Below are 12,066 nucleotides of genomic sequence, written 5' to 3'. Positions count from 1 at the left end.
ATAGCCTACTTTTTAGGGGAAATGAATGAGAGCCAAAAAACAAAACTTAATTAAGTCAACTTCTTCAGTTACTGCCGACCAGAGCGCCTCTCCAACTTCTGTCATTTCCCTGCCTGTCTATTTGCCTTCGATTCGTAAACGTCAGCATTTTTGTTGACTTTTAGTTGGAGCCGTTCGTACTGTTTGCCCAGCCGAAGCCTGTGCAAATACAGGGGAAAAGGGAGAGGCGATTGCATTTAGGCTTTTGTTGGGTCTATCGATTGATTTGTGAACACCATTGTTGGGATCTATCGATTGAATGAAGTGAATCGCTGTTGGATCCTTCGATTGAATGGACGAATCGTTTTGCTCACTTGTCGGCGATGCCTGTTAATTGAATTTCTTTTGAAGTTGCGCCTCCGCACCAAGCACTCGCTCTCATTCCCCTCTTCCAATTAACGTCTAATCAGCCGGTGGCCTAATGAGCCATTTTCGGGGTTCACGGCTAATCGATCTGCATGAATAATTGGGCCATACAGCAGCACCTGCCTGGCTGCCGGCTTGTACGGGTCGTAAATTAGCTGCCATTTCAGCTCTGGTTTTGGCCACCAGAAAATACTAATAACAATAATTATACGACCAAAAATAAACGCAGCAGCAAGCACAAAAATAGTTAATTAATTAGTTTGCCGGTTTTCGCCCTCATTTATGGATGAGCAAATCGTCTGGGCGAAAATGAAATTGCAAATTGAACGCCGCGTGGCACTGTTTTTTTTTTGTATTTGTTTGTGGCCATTTTGGTCAAAACGTGACTGGCTTACCGGGCTAAACAGTTCATTCACAATTTCGCCATGGAAACGTGGCTAGCAGCGGGACACTCTACTTCAAAAACGTAAAAAAATTAGGAATCAAAAGAGGAGATTAAGTTGCGAACAGAAGCAGAATGTAAGCAAACAGCAGCAGCGTCGATCATAGAAAACGAATGAAATATCATGAGATTAAGAAAAGAGAGTACGTAAGTGCAAGAGAGAGAAAGCAAGAATCAGAGAGCATCCAACACGACATTTACAGCAAGAACAACAGCAAACAGTCGACAGACCGCAGGTAGAAACGGTAAAAGAATCAAGAGAGTAAGCAATCGTGAGAGAGCAGCAGCCCAGATCAATAACATCAGTTTACATGAAAGCAGACACAAGAAGAGAGCGCAAAGGCAAGCGAAGATAAAACAACGGGACCCTACAGTAGACCACATGGCAAAGATCATTGATAAAATATTAATTAAATTGAATTGTTGTCGACTTAGCGATGTAAATTACATTATCAACCCACAACATAAATCCGAGTTGATTTGGGGGACACTTTCAGCCCAAATGCCACGTTGAACAGTGTGATTAAGCGCACTCGTGGACAATGCAAGGTATTATGTTGTGCTGTGTGCGTGCGCCTCTGTGGAGTGGCTTTAAATGCTATAAAAGCAATGCGGGTAAGTCACCCACCAGCAGCAGCAGTGGCAGTGGACACAGCACAGCTACAGTTTGGCAAACAGACCAGCAGCAGCAGCAGCGACAGTAGCAGCAAAAACTCCAACAAAAACAGCAGCAATGATTGCCATTTGTAAGCCAGTGTGTTCGTGTGTAATCAACTCGTTCATGCATGACCCACCCCCGCCCTCTCGGCCCACTTCCCTTCTGGCTTTCGCATGTTATCCCGCTTGTGCTGGTGCCATAATTAGCGGACTCTGAAAATAATTTGCAAACCATTTTTGTTATCTCTTTGTCCGGATTGGGTGGTACGTTGTTTGGTTTTCATCAACCATCCCCACTCCCGGGCAGCGTATAATGAGTTGGAACAGATGTTTGCAATGCAATGCAAATTCATGATTATTATCTACGAAATGTAATTTTGTGGTTTCCATGAAAACTAGATCTCCATCTGTGCTGCTATCTTGTCTGAAATTCATCCTTATATTAACTACAGAAGGGCAAGCATTGGGGTTGCTGTAAGGGTATCGAATAGCTTCGACCCTCCAGAGCTTCCTTTTCTTTGGCGTTCTGATTTGCTTCTGTTTTTGTGTGCTTTTCGAAAATGCTAAAAATAAATCAACCCAAGCACAAAAGTTGATTTATATGGTGCACGTAAAGTTGCCATTAGGCGACAGACAAATGTATCGCAATTAAATGAAATGGAAACGATGGCAATGGCAATAGCAACAGCTGGCTCACACCCCGCACCATATGGGTACGGGGGAGTGGATGGAAGAGGAAGCGAAGCCAACTTAGACTTTAATTAAGATTAATTAGTCACTAGCCAAGCCAAGCCAAGCCCCCATCGGGGGAGTACTAATGTATGCCATAAAGAAGGAGCCAAACCGTGTCGTTGTTCCTTCAATCTATTTAGTTTTTATTAATGATTGCGTATGCGACATGTGTGTGTGTTTCGGAGTTTCCTGCACGAGGATGAGTGTGCTGACAGCAACCCTTATAGGCAAAAGTTTTGCCTCGACTTAAGGGGCGGGGTTGGGGCGGAAAGAACTAAATTAAATGTGGATTGCACTAATGTGACTTCCGGAATATACTCCGGCGCGAACTGTGACAATGTTGCGCGTGCTCTCCCCTTTTCCCTTTGTCCCCTTCTATAATTATCTTTTGCTGTCCCTCCAGAGATGAGGGTTCCTTCCTGCCTTCTGTTGGTTTGCCGTATTCCAGTCAATTCTAGACACATTCTGTGAGTTGATTTGGTTACCACACACACTCACATGCAAACACAATTTAAAAAACATTTCATAAGTCCCACCCACCTGTGCCAACAATCTTGCGGTGGAAAAAAGTTGAGAAACCCAAAAAAGAAGATGGAAAATTGAAAACAGAATTTCAGAGATTCAGTCAGTGGAAGTTGAGATACGCTTACCGGAAGGGTACTACAAACAAGAATATGAATACATTACAGAATAGCCGAGGGTTCTGCATTCATCAACTGTCGTAATAAACCTTTGGACGTACATAAGTTTAATTCGTATTCATATTCATATACCGCACTCGGGCACCTCACATGTACCGTATACCCTTTTACTCTTGAGGGGATCACAAAGCCACCGCTAAATATGAGCTGGTCTTGGGCACAAATCCCCCAAGGAAAGGAGTCCCCCTCTATCCACACACACACACACAAACACACGCGAGCTGCGGGGTAAAAAAAGAAGCAATTGTAAGGCAATTTCAAAGGCGAAATTATTATGTCGCTTTATGTCATTTTTTTCCGCCAAGCCAAGTTTTTCCAAGGCAACCAGCAGATGAATGTGGTTGGAGCTCACCCCAGGCCCAGGACGGGGTGGCTGGGGTGGTTCTGGGAAAAAAACCTGCGACTGGAGGTTAAGGGTAGTACGTGAAAATGACAAAGCAGCTGCTCAACAACAAACGGCAACGCATGCTGTGGCATAAAATTTATTTTCACTCCTGTCCTGTTCTGTCCTGTCCCCCCCACATGATATGTGGCTTTAAAGATCAGGGGTTGGGGGAGGGCGCCAGAAAAAAAAAAAAAGCGGTAGCTGGAAAACCAGCAGAAGGGGAACAAAAACCTCATTTACATTGTGGCAGATATGCCAGATTCGACATCTCAAAAGGCAAATGGGGGGGACAGGACAGGAGAAACCGTGAGCCAAACAAATGTGCGGCATTCAAATGTCTTGCTTAGTCGTGTGCGTGTGTGTGTGTGTGAGTGGGCGTGGCAAAAAAACATAAATTACTTCATGCACGAGCTGCCAGGCAGCGAAAAAGAGACACCGGAGAACAAAAAACCTAAGCCGGAGCTGGAGCGAGAGCTGAAGCTGGAGCCTGTGCAACAATTGTGAGGAAAATGTAATTTAATTGCCACCAGCCATTGGATAATGGCACGACGAGTATCCCAGGCATCCAGTGTCAGTAATAATCCTCGCAAATGAGAGCAAAAACGCTGCTAGATTACCAGTCAAACATCAGTTAAGTACGGGGAGGCATCCATGGCAACGGATAGTTGATGAAATGAGCGTGAATTGCCTGAAATGCGATGCAGAAAAAAAATACCTTGCACTTCTCAGAGCAAAATAGAGAGGGGAGAGAGAAAGAAAGAGAAATCCATAGCGCAGGATTGGCACCCACGGCCACTCTCGTTGAGCTTCTCGTTTTTCCGCATCATCAGCATTGGCATTGGCATCATCATCGTCATAAATCACCAGAGTGCAGCATATGCATCACTTTCCACACTTTCATTCAGCAAGCTCTTTGTTTGCTTTGGCAATTTGTAGTCAGCATGTAGCCTGAGAAGAAGAAGTAGCAGAAGGACAAGGACTCCCTTCGACCATGCGGTCCACTGTCAAATGCAATAAACCAGATCCTTTGTGTGGCACTACAAGATGCTGGAGCTGGACAAACAGCAATGGCAACAGCAACAAGAGCTACGACAAATACTCTGGGAGGCCCATACACAATGAGCGGCCCAAGGAGGCCATGAGTAATGTGGCCCGAGCATGCAAAAGTGCCAAACCGGAAGCCCAAGGACTGGACTGTCTTGCCTTTGATAAATGCTCAGCAAGGAAGGGTCACCTGCCTGCCTGCCATCCTGCTTGGCTGCCTGTCGTGCAAATTGCTTAATTTGTTAAGGCACAAACTGGGCAACACACACACACACACACGAAATTTTCGGGGCAAGTGCAACAGAAATTCAATTATCCGGCCCGTCTGCAGCCGTCTCATCAGCTATTAATTACAAAGGCAGGCGGGGCGGGAGGTAAGGGCGCTTCAAAAACTGTGCACTCAATGCACTCGAGGCTCCAACAAATCCCGTATTGATTAATTGCCAGTAAAAGCAAACGTTTCCCAGGGTTCAGGGTCCCAGTGCCTGTCCGCCTTTGGGAAATTCTTCTTTTAATTAGCAACGCAGCAGAGTAGCAACGCAGCAGAGAGTTGAGAAAAGGCTGAGCAGGTTGAAGCTTACAACTTTTGCGGGAAACTTTAAGTCAAAACTTTCTGTGCCAAGGTGTATTTTCTGTGTGTGTGTGTGTGTGTGTGTGTGGTGGCTCAGTTTAAGATCTAATTAAATATTGGCTGGCATTTCAATCAAAATTTTCATATAAATGGCAAAGAGAGAGGGAGGGAGAGTTTGCCCCCACCACTACTTCAGCTCTCTATGTGTCTCTGTGGAATGTCCAATTAAAACTATCAAATTACGTGTATGCCATGTGAGGCGTAACCATGATGCCTAATTACGAGAGTCAGGCAGAGTAAGTCAGGGGAACCCTTGAAGAAACCCCATAGCTCCAAGCTCGAATATCCATCTCCTCTCAAATCATCCACTCAGAGGACATGGGATCCAGCGGTCTGGTGCATGTATTTGCGGCGAGGACCAAAAATGTGTTTTTGGCAAAAGAGCAGGAATTCGCGTGTGTGTGTGTGTCTGTCTCGCTCCGGAAATTCGAGGCGTGTCAGCGTACGCACTCGCCCACAGACAGCGACACACACAAAGCATGCATAATTAATGTGACTGTGCGAGTGTTCTGTGTCGCCTAATTGTCAAGTGTGGCCAGACCGCAAAGAGAGTGGGAGAACGGCGGAGTGGAAGAGGAGCCGCAACATGGCCCCGAGAGCCAATATTTAATTGTTGCCTTTGACATTGCAACAATCCCAAAGTGGCACATCCATTGGTCCCTGAAGCAGTATCCGGTTGCAGCATTAATTACAAATTCCGAGCACGCTTCGCCCTTTCACAATCGATGGATGGCATGCCACAAATTTCGCCTAAAGTGGGGGGATTTGAGTCTGTAAACTTTCGATAAACTCTTTATGCTGTTAATTAATGCAGGAGCATACAAGTTTTTTGCTCCAAGAAGAGTTTCTTCTCCTCCTGCAGGAGCTGTGCTCTGTGCTCACTGAACTTGAAAGTCACCTTGCTGCGCTCTCTCACAGGTTCTTCTACGCTTTGATGCGTTCTTTGACGCCAATCAAATCCAAAGGATGGCATGTGGGTATACCCTATAGATTAGAGGTTCTGTAGCATGGCTTCCCTCATGTGTGTCCCGTGTGTGCGTCTAGGGATGCTTTGTTTGCCTCTGACTTGTCAAACAACAAAAGCTGGAGCCAAAACGAAGACATCTTCTTGCAGCAGCAGCAACAGAAGCAGCAGCAGTGGCAGTTTTACAGCGCCACATTGTTGCAAATTACAAGCAAATCCAGAACGGCTCAATGCACAAAATGTACTCGCAATGGGGCATAAAGAGCTGGAGAGATAGGGAGACAGACAGACAGACAGCGACAAATAGGTGGGGGGTGGACAGAGAAAGAGAGTGTCAAAGGTGAGGATGGGTTATGGTCTTGCCAGACGTTCAACGTTTCCAGCTCGTTGACTTCGGCTTTAAGTTCATTTTTACTGTGTTGGCAAAGGCCATCATAAAAATTGCTTTTCAGCTTCTGTTCTCTCTCGCTCGCTCTCTCTGCATCTCTATATATCTCTGTGCCTTCTTTTATTTTCTTGTTATGACCACACTGCGACGCCATTGCCATTGGCCTTTTTTTGCTTTGTTTGGCCAATGCCAGGTATTCCCCCCTTTTTCCTGTTTCGCCTATCCTGCGTTTATTCGCCAAGGTCTACAATTATAGGCGCTTCACACAGCTTATTTATGGTGCGCGCGGGGACGCGGCGGCGTTGGCGTATGCGAAGTGCACACACACAAAACACGCATACGCCGTGTAACCCGCTCATGCATACATTTTTGCATACAGGGGGAGGCTTCCCTTCGCCCCCTCCCTTCTGCGTTTTGCTGTGAACATGTATATTTTTTTGTGTACTACATTTTCCGCGCTTTTGTTTGCTTAAACGCTCGGTAATTAAAAAAGTGTTGGCGGACCTTGCAAACGGGAAGCGGGGGCAAGAGGAAATTTCCAGGATGCCGGGCATTACCAAACATTCTGTGGGCTAATTATGAGGTATAGTTTGAAGTTTAATCTTTAATTGGTTTGGTTAAAAAGTTCAGGCTCAGACCGCAGGGAAAAATTCCGAAAGTGTTGTGAAAACCTATTTATTCCTCGCTCTTTTTGCAATCAATTTTCCTCTTGACTTTTCTGGATTATTTCCACGTTTATATTTAACCTGAACTTACAGGCAGATTTTTGTTGACAGAAGGAGGCATTTCGCCAACCCCATTTCGCTTTAAGCCGCTTTTTACTCGAGTGTTCCTTTTTTTTGTTCATAATATTAGCCGTCGTGTATTTCATGTGACGAGTGGCTGAGTGATGTGTTGGCGTCGGCTCTGATGGTTGCCCCAAGTGATGTTGTCGACAGAACGTTAAGCGGGATTAGGACCTTCGCTTTGCGCCGCTTTGTTTCCGAATACCGTCAACATCATCAACAAGGTGACATAAGGGAGAGAAAGGAGGGGGAGAGGGAGCAGTGGTAAGCAAATAAAAACACACCCAGAATAGCGGAGTGGCGAAAGACAAAAGATGGCAAACATGGCCATATTTTGCATATGGCTTTAATGGCAGCTTAGCGGCATAAAAATAGCAAAAGTCCTCGAAGGAGAAGGGGCCTGGGACAAAGCAGATACTTGCACAAAGTAGCGCTTGTCTCGACAGGCTTGTTGTCTGCATGCCACACGCTGCCTCGAGGCGGCCAAAATGCGCGGAAAACTTTGAGCCAAAGCCGAGGCAAAGATGCGATGCCAAAGGGAAGTGGCAGGGGAGGGAATGGGTACTCTTGTAGCAATTGGTACTGTCAGCTGAGCAAAGTTTTTAATTAAAATAACCGAGCAATAAAACAGCGCAACACAGGAAAACACACACAGGAAGGAGCAGGCGATGGATGTGGCAAGTAGAAGCGAAGGGAAAGATGGAGCCGAACCGGGGCTAAATGGGAAATTAGCAGCGACAATTTCTCCTGGTCACATGTACAACGCATACGAAGGTTGGGGAGACGGTGTCCTCGAGCCGGGTCCTGCGACGCAATTAAAATTTAACAGCACCCAAACGCCATTCGTTTTGTTATTTTCTATTTATTGTACAGCTCTTTCTCTCGCTCTCTGTACGCTCTTTGAATATTTATAGCGAAAAAGGTCAATGCAATGGCCTTGAACCCTTCATCGCCCTCAGAGCCAGGGAAATTTTGCGCTGGTTTCACGCCCGAGCTGCTGAGCTGTCCCTCTCGAACAGACAATGCTCCAGAAAATAAACAGCCGGGACCAGCGAGGTTTGCTCATTAAAAAAGCATAAATCAAACTGCAGTTAAAGGTCGCCTTTCATTTTCCCATGCATAATGAAAATGGGGAAGTTTTTAATGAAAAAAACTGTCCAAAAAGTAAAATTTTTAAACTAAGATTAAAGCACAAGTGAAAGGAAATTTTTGCACAGAAAAGAAAAACTGTGACGATGCGTTGGCGTGTGGCGGCCCCAAGCTCTGCAGCAAGATTGATTGATGACATGACGTCAATTTGCCTGAGCCACTCTAGTGCCCCACTGTCACTCCTCCTCCGCTGCGGGGCTATGCAAAGGGAACAGGCTCTGTGCTCTGAGCCCTGGCAAGGATGTGAACAAACAGACGGACGGACGGACAGACAGAGAGACCACCAAGGGCGTGACCAGACATGAGGCCCGACATTTGCGACGGCGATGACGATGAAAAGACAATGAAAAAGGCATTAAAACTGTGGTCAGTCCGGGGGCACCACAGAAACGAAAAGAATTATCATACAAGACTCCGCAGGATGAGCACATGATGATCAACCACTCACTTGGGGTATGGGCGTTGCTGTGGTGCATGTTTCTGGCTTGTTTGTGGGCGTGGCAAAGGGCAAATAATAATAACATACAAGGGGCAAAAAAAGGACAAAGAAGGCAAGAAATTTCTATGGTAAGAAAAGAAAACTAAGCAGAAATTTGTCATTGATTTTGTAAAGGTTTTATTTGAATTGATTTATCAGAAAACCCATGGACAGCATCGATTGTGGGCAATCTATCGATCCAATCTGGAATTTGCACCTAAATTACCACACGTTATCCTTTCGCACCATCAAAAATTATTCCCTAATTTCACTAATGAAATAATTCTAGCCAAATTTCAGCCCTCCCCCTTTTTGCTGACCATTTGCGTACCAGCAATAATAATCATAAAAATAAATTTCCTGTTTATTATCTGCGCAGCCTAAAAGCGTTATGCATGATTAATAAAGTTTTCTATTGTTATGATGGTAGTTGCTGCTGCTGATGTTGTTGTTGTTCTTCGTTCCTTCCGGCCCAGAGGTTGCCATGAAAATTATGCATAATTGGTGTCACTGTCATCCCACACAAACACACACACACACACACACCCCCCACAGTCCACAGTCCACCCCGCCTGGCTCTACTCAACTCTCATTGGATCACATCCCAGTTGACACGTTTGTCCCCGTGATGTCCCCAGCGGTGGCTGCCTCAAATTTAAAACAGAAAAAGCATTTGACAAAACGGACACATTCCTGGGGGGCCATGTGTGCCAGCCAGCCTCTGCGGACTGCCTACTGTTTAACGAGCATTTTGCCGCACAGACACCTACAGAATTATGCAAAAATAAAATTAAAGTTTCATGTGGGACAATGCACTGCATGGAAAATGAAAAAAAGGGGGAATAAAAATGAAATTTTAAAACAAACATACCGAAAAGGCAGACAATTCGATGGCAATGGCGCATCATCAACAAGAACGTTGTCGTCGTCGTCGTCGTCGTCTTCTACATCATGTTCCTGCTCCTCGCTGCGGATGTTGCCGATGCCGGCTCTGTGGATGTGGCTAAGACTGTGGCCTGAAACTGTGGGACTCTGGCTAGGGCCCGTTCGGCATGCCCGGCACGTCCTCTAATGCTGCGACTGCAAAGATAAAAACCAAGGATATAAACCATAAGAATCGGCCCGGCAATTACTTCGAGTGATGGCTTTCTAATTTAGGGCTTAATTTGTGTGGATTTAAGGCGAAGCAGCAGCAGAGCCGACAGCAGCTAACAAATATATTTTTAAGCAATGCCATTACATTTCGGGCCGGTACACAGGTACACTTTACGGCCACGAAAGGGAGAAAAAGGAAAAGAGAGAAGCCAATGCCCTCTAGTCAACGTTACGTATACGACGCCCTCCCAAATGACATGTACATAAATTTAATGCTAGAAATGTTTGCCACCCCCTCCCTGACGACACGGCACACGACCCTGTCTGCGCCTGGATTCGTGGGTGTTGATTTGGGTCCCTTTTTCTTGGGTTTATTTTTTGTTTTTTGGTTGGGTGCTCCATCTCGAGGCACCGTTACATTTCCGCTCTGGTTGCATGAGTATCCGTTTCCGTTAGTTGATTTCACGCACTCAAGTCCGACAGAAAAATAAACTAAATTAGGAGAGCACGACTCCCATTTTGTGTACGTTTTTTAGGCCATTAATTGCCTTGCCTTTCGGCTGTTTAAGTTTTCGGGGCTTAACTTTTCCAAAATCTCTAAGCGGAGATTTGAATTTCTTCAGCAATTCAGATTTAATATGTTCAAAAGTTAGATATTAAATGCATTTGGGTAATCCCAAGAAGATTGTTTATTTTAAAATATATTTTCAACATAAATCTGTTAATTAATGTTCTCTCATAACTAAAAATTAAATCAAGCAAAAGCTGTCGGGTGTTTTGAATCCCCTGTCCGAATGTAGGATTTAAGGCTTGTGTATTTTCAACTGCTGAAACATTTTTGAATTGGCAACTGAAAGTCAAATCAAAGCCACACACAGTCGGTGCGATAGCGAGAGCGAAAGCCATAGCCAGCATGCCACAAAACTACAGAACGCACGTCGCACAATGTCGTTCGTTGTTGTCGTGAATGCTGCTGCTGCTGCTGCTGGCTGTCCTGTCCGTCTAGGCAATTGCACATGCCAAAAGGAAAAGCGAATGGAAAAGCTCTCTGCTGGTGAGCAGATAGTCAGTTCTACACGTTGACCATCCAATGGGGTTCGAAGAGCAGGCAGGAGCAAGTGTGGCTGCTGCTTTTGCTATGAGGGGCACAACAATGCACAGATGGAAATGTGCAACGCAGCGACGGGACGCTCCAAATGACAGAACTGTCAAAGGGTCGACTGTTCCCCTTCTCGCTGTTTGGTTGGTTGGCATAGTAGCCCACGGGGGACGTGAACGTAGATGGGAATGTGGAGTTCGGACCTGGGACCTGGCTGAATGCCATTGCCAGCTGTATTTTTGCACTAAAAGCTTTTGATAATGGGTAGCGTCAATATTGTGGCATGCTTTAATAACAACGAAACAGAGAAAAAACAGAAAAGGGAAATGGGAAATGAGAAAAGCAAAGCCACAGAGCACTAAAATTCATTCTCTGCGTTTGACGAATGAAATCGAATACCTTTTAGAACGGAAGAGGACCAGAAACAGAAACAGAATAACCACATAAATTCATTTGTTGTGTGCGGGGGGAGGCTAACCCTTTTCCAGGGTCATACATACAGCATTTATATTCTTTCTTTTTTTTTGGCCAGCGCCAGGCGGCAGTGTGCTCCCTTTTGCCTTTTGCCATGCTCGCTGTCTGCTGCCTCTGCCCGGCATTTACACAATATAAACTTTACACGTACAATCATCGCACATACGGCGTGTATTCCGAGGGTATTGGTATTTTGGGCACGTAAAACATCAACGCATAAATACAGAAAAAAGCACGCAGCCCAGAACTCGCAGCCGCAGCGGCGGAAGGAGCTCCACGGAGGTGGAAGTTGAGCCTGTCGAATGGCATGGCAAAGAAATGGCGTTTGCCGATCAGGAGACGACACAACACAATGCAGGGGCCAGCAGCCAGCATTCAGTAGCCAAGAACTGTTCGCACAACTGGCAGAACAGAACATCGAAACATGCCGAGGACCTGGAACACGTAGCGTGGGTGACTGATTGGAGTACAAGGACTGCAGAGTGCATCCGATTGGAACTGGTTCGCACAGCAGACAGCACAAGGCAACAACACCAGCAACAGCAAAAGCAACAGCGATTGTCGAGCCATTCAACCAAAAACCTGATTCCAAGAGAATTCTGCCGGGAACTACTGAACAAGAGAAGGGCTACATAAT

The 12,066-nt window shown here is 45.6% G+C and overlaps 1 protein-coding gene across 1 annotated transcript in view; it reads right to left on the bottom strand.

Annotated features, from left to right (window-relative positions):
• LOC117893291 (BAI1-associated protein 3) overlaps positions 1-12,066 on the bottom strand; it is a 44,864-nt gene that overhangs the window by 18,333 nt on the left and 14,465 nt on the right. The window contains 1 exon segment of the mRNA XM_034799861.1: positions 9,633-9,841. The gene's annotated coding sequence lies outside the window, so the exon portion shown is untranslated.

Source organism: Drosophila subobscura, chromosome J, assembly GCF_008121235.1.
Source record: "Drosophila subobscura isolate 14011-0131.10 chromosome J, UCBerk_Dsub_1.0, whole genome shotgun sequence".
Classification (NCBI taxonomy): Eukaryota; Metazoa; Arthropoda; class Insecta; order Diptera; family Drosophilidae; genus Drosophila; species Drosophila subobscura.
This window is presented reverse-complemented; position numbering and strand designations above follow the sequence as displayed.